This window comes from Gossypium hirsutum, chromosome A06, assembly GCF_007990345.1.
Source record: "Gossypium hirsutum isolate 1008001.06 chromosome A06, Gossypium_hirsutum_v2.1, whole genome shotgun sequence".
Classification (NCBI taxonomy): Eukaryota; Viridiplantae; Streptophyta; class Magnoliopsida; order Malvales; family Malvaceae; genus Gossypium; species Gossypium hirsutum.
The window spans coordinates 88941474-88949824 of NC_053429.1; positions in this window are offsets into that span (position 1 = coordinate 88941474).

Below are 8351 nucleotides of genomic sequence, written 5' to 3' on the forward strand. Positions count from 1 at the left end.
CAAAATAAATCAATTGTTACAACTCTTAGAGCCTTAAGCTCCAATCGATAGCCTCCATAAGCCTTTAGGGATTTCGGCTTTTTCTAAAACCCGAAATAAAGAATAGATCTGAGTACTTACCATAGGTTCTTTCAATCAAAATGATTCCACTTCAGTTTCTACTCAGATTTGATGCAGATCCAGCCCTTAAACACTAGCAGAAATCAAATCTTAGATATCTAAAGATTCGGCTATATGTCCCTAAAAACTATGGTGTTTTCGGCTTTTGAAACTGTGAAGAGGAAGATGATTTGGTATGGTGGTTTTGCAGTGGCATTACCGACAGAAGTTGGGGTTTAGAGAATCTAAAAATTAGCCAAAAGAGATGAAGAAAATAAGAGGATTGGCTAGAAGAAATCGGCACAAGAAACAACTTTCGGGATTTTGGCTTTTATGGCAATCGGTTATAGAGGTTTAGAAAAGAATGGGCATGAAAGAGGAGATGAGTAGAATGGTAGGAATGTTTCGGCTAGAGAAGAAAAGAAGGAGAAAAGAAAATAGAAGAAGAGAGGAGAAGAAAAGAAAGAATTCGGCACTCAGGAAAATCTACTTTGCGTTTTTGGCTTTTTGTGATATTGAGAAGAGAATAGAATGAAAGGGAAGGCTCTAGGTGGCTAACCCTAATTCGGCAAATAAAAAGAAAATAAAACTTGCCCTAATGGCCAATCAAGCCCACGACCCAACCTTCCTAAAGCCCTAGCCGAATTTCCACTTAAGCTCTATCACATGCCTGGCACATGCACACAAAAAGAGAAAAAAAAAGTAACAACATGCTTACCTTGTGACTTGAACTCTGGCTCCCTTGCAACCTTAATGATGCCACAGCCACTAGACCACAAGCTTCCTTATGTCTATTTTACCACCTCAATCTTAAAAGCCCATATCACCAGAACCCTCTCTCTCTAAAATTAAAAAATTCAGGAATTGCCTCGAATTAAATTTACTCTTGGGCCTTTTTTCCCACACCATAAACCCTTCGTAATTTATTTAATTACTACACTAGACATACAAAATAATAATAATAATAATAATAACATCCAAATTATTCGGGCCGTCTTCTACCCGAACCCAGACTTAAGGCCCACTACTTTCAGGCCAAAAAATCGGGGCGTTACAAGTAGGCCTGACAAACTATGATAGTTATTATGGGTCAAGAGTCAAAAGTAGGAGTAACAAAGGGTAATTATACTAAAGGTAGGAAGTCAAATTATTTCACAGCACTACCTATGCACGTAACTATTTCTTAATTCTACTATGGTTAGGATATCCTAAGAACACCAAAACACTCAATGCCTATAAATTAAGCTCTTTTGATTAGAAATTTCATATTCTATTAAACAAAAAAACTCTCTCAAAATCTTCATTGATTATTTTGTTATCAAGCTCTAGGAACCCAGAACTTAGCTCTTAGGATCTAAGGTAACACTCTGTTCTTTTGTTGTGTTAATATTTTGAAGAGTTCGCAACAAAGGAAACTAGGTATGCTAAAAGACCAAAATGTGCTAACCTAGGTTCACTTGGGTTTATGTATGAGTTTTAATGTGCTATGTTTATTAGTGATTTGTGTATGTTTGTGAAATTACGAGCTTGACAGAACCATCTACAAGAGAAGATAAGGGAAAAACAAAGCTTCTTTAAAGTTTTCAGCAAATTAGTGAGTATGTGCGAACCATAAAGTTAATTAGGACCTTAGAGTCTGAGAGTAAGCCTTTTCTAAAACTTTTTTTTGTGAAAGTGTTAAATATGTGTTTTTATGAATAGTGAAATGCAAGCTCTTTATTGCGAGCTCAACATAAAAAGTACTCTACGAGCTCCTCATAATTGGCAAGCTTTATATTTTAAGTAAATGTTTTAACGATAAAACTTCTGAATTGTTGGATATAATGGCATGCCATAGGATTATGAGTACTCACCTTTATGTTTTGTGTTTTGGGCGAGAGGTCTTAGGACAGGTTGTAAAGATAAGGGATTGTCAAGCCAAGCTCCATTCAATAGGACATGTTGGTGTGTTAGAGAGTGCTTAGCTTTATTCTACACTTATGGGACATGTTAAGACTCATTGAGTTATACTGTACCTTTCTATTCACTGCAGATAACTAGATCGCAAGGTGAGCAGCAATGAGGTGAATAATCCAGGCAAGGTACATGCTGTAAAGGTAGAACAAGCGAACTCTGGATTAAAGGCAATGTGGGAAATCTTCTTGGGCTTAGAGATATAATTCTGTTGACTTCGCCAATTATTTTTGGACTCAATTATTTTTATGCTTTTCTTTATATCCATAATTGCAAATCGATAATGTTTTATAAACACATATGAATTTTATGTATATAAATATAGTTCAAATTTGATTGATGTTTTCTTAATTTTACAATTTCACTCTTTAATATTTAAATTATAACATAGTTTTTGCCAGAAGCAAATGCATGAAATATTCTTAACTGACAAACTACGCAGAGCTCGCCAAAATTGCAGTGAACTAGTAGGGTTGTGTTAAGTGCGAACCCCAACGATTGGCGAATTGCTATATCCAAACCTTTAATGGATATTGATATATGCTATAGGAAAAACCCTATGAATTGTGCTCGCAGTATTCAAGCACATAGGGGTAGTTCACGAGACTTACCTTGTTTTAAGAAATTTATTCTACAAAGTCTATGGTTTGTGCAAGCTATGTAGGGGTGCGAACCCCTATGTTAGATAGATGAACTACCGTGTTCTTTGTTTTGCAAAATTTAAGATTCGCATTTTCTTAATTCCTTTCTTCAATATCTATGAAAAAAGTAGTTAAGTTCTCGCATGCGAAATAGGTTGGCATATTATTTCTGCTACATAACATGAAGCAAGTGAAGTAAGTTCACGAGCTTGTGCTTTCTTATATTTATATATGTTTAATGATTTAACTTGTGGTGTAGGAGGTTAGGTTGGGTGCTAATAGAGAGTCACTTAGGTGGCTAATGTGGCGTCCCATAGCTTGCTTTGGCAAGTGGACCGAGTATGGGGTGTTACATATTAAATATTTATCTTCACTTGCAATCTCACCTTATATCACTTACCATACTTTCATCATACACTTATCTTTTATATATTACTCACATTGTCCATTGTAGACTCGAGTGAACAAGAAGGATAAACGAAATAAAATCATAAATACACGAGTATATAAGTGCTAAATCATGAGCACTAGAATGCAAAATTTCACGAGTACGCTATGGTATTCATAATGGCATGCCATCTATATCCAACAAGTTCTAATCTTGTCTACATGGGCACTAATAATATTTGTATAAATTCATTCATAAATTCAATTTCAACTGAAATTTTACACACTTTCCAATTTAATCCTTAATAACATAAATTAAATCATCAACATTATGCACTTGATTCACTTTCATATAGACACTTCACTTAAACCCATTCATGTATTTATTTCAATTTATATAATTATTTTTATACTATTTACAATTTAGTCTTTATTATCACATTATTCAATAATCACTATGTTCTCACTTCAACACACATTTCACTTCCATAATTGCTTCACGTAAATATGTTATTTCCAAGTATTAATACACTTAACCACTTTTTGAATGCTTTACAATTTAATTTTTTAACATCAAATAATTCACATATATCTACTATAATATCTCTTCTATATCACTTATGTAACAACTCGTTCATAGTGAAATCAGAATAGTGGTTTTGAAACCACAAATCTGACGTCAAAATATTTATTTTATTATTATTTTATTGTCTACAGCATGATAGTAATACCATATAAAAATTTTGTTAAGAAATTTTACCGCTTACATGCTTAATTTGATAAAAAAGACTAAATCGCGTAAAGTGCAAAAGTTGTGTTCTAGTAGCTAAAGGTATTAAATAGCTATAGAACCTTAAAGTATGAGTCCTTATATGATAATTAGACAATTCATGTTGATAGTAGAATGTGATGGCTTGGTACTATTGAAATTATGTAAGTTTTAAAAGGTTATAGAAATAAATTAGTAAATAAATGATAAATTAAATAAAACAAAAACAAAGTATCATCTTTTTCCATCATCTTCAATTGAATTTAGGGTTAAGAGAGCTTTATCATTCGGTCACTTCTCTTGCTTGTGTGGTAAGATTTTTCATCCCGTTTTTAATGATTTCTATGTTTTTAAGATCATTGTAGCTTAATCTAGCTAGCTCAGGGACTAATTTGTGAAACTGTTAAACTATTGAAGTTTTTCCATGAATGAATGTGTATGTTTTTTTGATGATTTATGGAAGAAATAGTTAGTTGTTGTAAGATAAACAACTATTGTTAAGTGATTTTTGGCGAAATTGTCAAATTGGGATTAAATTGAAAAATAGAAAAATATACATGGTGAGATTGTGAAATAAATGAAATATAGGGCTTGCTAGGGACCTATTTGATATTTGGTTATGATGGGTTGTGGTTAAATTGCATGAATTTCCTTATTTATGAGCTATGGACTAAATTAAAAAGAAATCAAAAGTATAAAGGAAAAATTCTAATTTTGCTAAAATGTGAATTTGGGTTAATTTGAGTAAAATAAATATTGAATTGAGCTAAATTTATCTGTTTAGATCAAGACAAATCCCGTACGACTTTAGATCGAGGCGAAGATTAAGTTTTGGATTAATAGCTTTCGTATCTACGTCTACTCATTTAGGTAAGTTTGTGTAATTATATTGTGTTTATATGTTTTCAATTGAATTATACATGTGTTTTGAATTGCCATATATATATATCGAATGCATATCCAACGACTACAACGATTATTGAGCCCTGTTTGCATATTAAGAATTCGTAGGATACAAATGACATGTCATTAGGGTTTACATGATTTGGGTGCTAGTTCTGAACGTCCTACTGGTGGCTGAGGTTCAACATGTGTTGCGGATACTCCATAGCTCGTGTGACCAGCATCGTGTAGCTACATTCTGACCCACAACTCTTGTGAGCAGACCCATTTTCATAACTCATGTAAGCACGCACATTTTCACAGCTCGTGTGAGCATACATGTATAGGAATTGACGAATTACAGTTATATGAGTTAGCACACAATGTATGAGTTATACTGGGTACCCAACAGTATTCTAAACGGTTTAACGGACATTATTCAGATACGAAATTGTAACATTCTGAATTTGGGCCTAGTCAGAATAGTGGTTTTGAGACCATAAATCCAATATGGAAATGTTTATTTTATGATTATTGTAAATTCTATGATATGTTTCTATGATTGTATGGAAATTTCATGAGGAAATTTTATGTGAAAAGTGCCTAATTGAACTTTAGGGACTAAATCAAAAAATTTGTAAAATTTGAGTTATAGAAGCAATTTTCATGAAATTGAATTGGATTATTAATTAGAGGTCCTTAATGAGGAATTTGACCAAGTTCTAAATATTTGGACAAAATGGGCTTGGAAGGGTAAAAATTTAAAGAATAGTAAAAATGGCATTTCATTTAGGGGTAAAATGAGCTAAAGACAAAATAAAAGCCAAAAATCTTTGTCCATCTTCTTTCTTGGCTGAATTTTTCATGGAGAAACCATGTCTAGGGTTTTTTCATCTTCCAAGCTCAATAGTAAGTGTTTTCGAACCCCATTTTTAATGTTCTAAGCATTTTTGAAGTCCCGGTAACATGGTCTATCTATTTCTACCATTATTTTGAGCTAGGGTTCACGTTTAAAAATTTACCCATGCATGACATGTTAGTATTTTGATGTTTAATGGTAGAATATGAAAGACTGGAGTGTGTTTAACATCTTTTACTAAGTGATTTTTCATGAAAAAACCTAAAAAGGACTAAATTGAAAAAGGTGTAAAATGGGTAACTAAATATTTGTTTTAATGAGAAATGTGGGCTACTGTAAGCTTGAATATGGTTCAGCTAGGCTTAGGTAACTAAGAAATTGAACACATTTCATTTTACGAGCCTAGGGACTAAATTGCAAATATGTGAAAATTTAGGGGTAAAATTGTAAATTTTCCAAATATGATTTTTTGGTCAATTTGAGTAATGTGAGTCCTAAATAGGCTATATTTGAAATGTTAGATCAAGGAAATCGAGATTCGGGCTTAAATCGGAAAAGTACAAGGTTAAGGGCTAAATTGATAATTTTGTCATTTTCGTATTAATAATAATAATGCACTATTATGTATGAATTATATTTCTTGTTATTGTGGCATAAATTGTATAATGGACTATATTGAAAAGTTGATGGAATGAGTATATGGTGTGAAAATATGATATGAAATAATAATACATGACTAGTAATGTATGGAATATATGATAATTGTATGATTAATGTGTTATATGATTATTTGATGATATAACATGTTATGCAAATGTGATGAAAGTTATTTCAGTGATTTATGAATATGTGATTATTGCCTTGTGAAATGAGGCCTATATTCCGAATACGTCCGATTAAGCTTTGTAAGTCAGAAATCTCGTTTGAACATTAGGAATAGTTAAGGATACGAGTGACTGTCACTAGGAATGATCTGTCTGTTATGAGCTCAATTGATACCTAATACATGCTAGGGTTTGGGTGCTTTTAAGTAGCACCGTTGAGAGGCATGTGATTAAGTAATACATGCTAGGGTCTAGATGCTTTTGAGTAGCCCCGTTGAGAGGGATGTGAATATGTGATACATGCTAGGGTCTGGGTGCTTTTGAGTAGCCCCGTTGAAAGGCATGTGATTCTATGATCTGTGGCACTTCAGTGCATTGTTTCCGTGTGTCTGATTCATATTCTAAGTGTTCAACGGGTAAAAACGATATGAAATCTGAAAGTAAAATAAGTAAACTATATATGTGTGAGCGGGCACAGGTACATAATTGAATTCATGTGAGTACCTTGGCAAATGATGGTTTTGTGGAAGGTATGTATGTATGTATGTATGTGCTTTTGTGTATATGTATGGATGAGTTCATGTATATATGGGTATGAAGGTGCATAAACTTATTTAACATCATTTTGACACTAAAACAGCTTTGGGACAGTAGCAGTAGTCCTATTTTCAAGAGAAACAGACGGAAATATTATCCGAGTCTCGTACTATGAGATATTTGATTTTTAGTAGATAAAGGTCGAAGTTGTCGGATAGCGAAACAAGGGAGAGTTTAATGAATAAACTGTGCTAATTGGCTAAACCAAAAATTTTGAAAATTTTATGGTAAGAATATATGTGAGTCTAGTTTCTGGGAAAATTAACGGATCTTAATTTGGAGTTCTGTAGCTCCAAATATAAATGATTTAGCGACCGAGACTCGAGAAAACAGCCTAACTGGAATATGAATAATAACGAGAATTTGGCAAGAACTCGTTAATAATTTGCTTATTATTTTCATACAAACTTACTAAGCGTAAAGCTTACTCCCTCTTTCCTTTTTCTCTTAGTGTTGTCAGGTCGGCTCGGGGTTGGAGATCGTTGGAGGTAGTATCACACTATCAAGTCACCACTTTTGGAGTAATGATGCATATGTTAGTAATTTCAAGTGAGTGACATTTATAGGGACTAAGCAAATGATATGTGTTATTATGATTTAGTCAAATATGTTGGCTATATTGAGTTATTTGTATATGGCCATGAGATATGGCTCATATTGATTATGGTTTGTAAGTTTAGCTAATTATGCTATGTTTAATGCTTATGATGTGATGATGAAATTATGTGGTTGCCTTGCATGATTGATAGTATGTCATGTGTGTTGGATGTATGCTTTATGACCATTCGAGATGGTCATAATTTCAAAGTAATTGCATGATTTAGAAACAAGATGATGATGGTTAAACATGAGTGTTTGATGGATAAGTTGGTAACCTTGGTTTAATGGTAAAAGTGGGCATCAAAATGACAAGTCTTATGAATGGGGATTAATGAATCTGGACTTGGTATTCCATGAGTAAGTGCGTTATATGAAAAATGATATGTTAGTATGATAAATGTGTCTTAATAAAGAGTGTTTAATTATTAAAATGATGCCATAAATTGTGATTTGGATGTGTGCAAGGTTGTAAGGGATTATGAGTAGCATAAAGGCTTGGAAAATAGCCTAAGTGTTGGCCACACGAGCTGAGACACGGCCGTGTGTCTCAACTGTGTGAGGGATACAGCCTGGAGACACGGACATGTAGCCTGGCCGTGTGGTTCAATTTGTGTGCTGACGTCATAAACAGAGAGTTACACAGCCTGAGGACACGGGCGTGTCAAAGGCACACAGGCGTGCCCTTGTGTCCACACGGGCGTGTGACTCTATTTTATGGTAAAATTTTTTAAGTTTTCTCA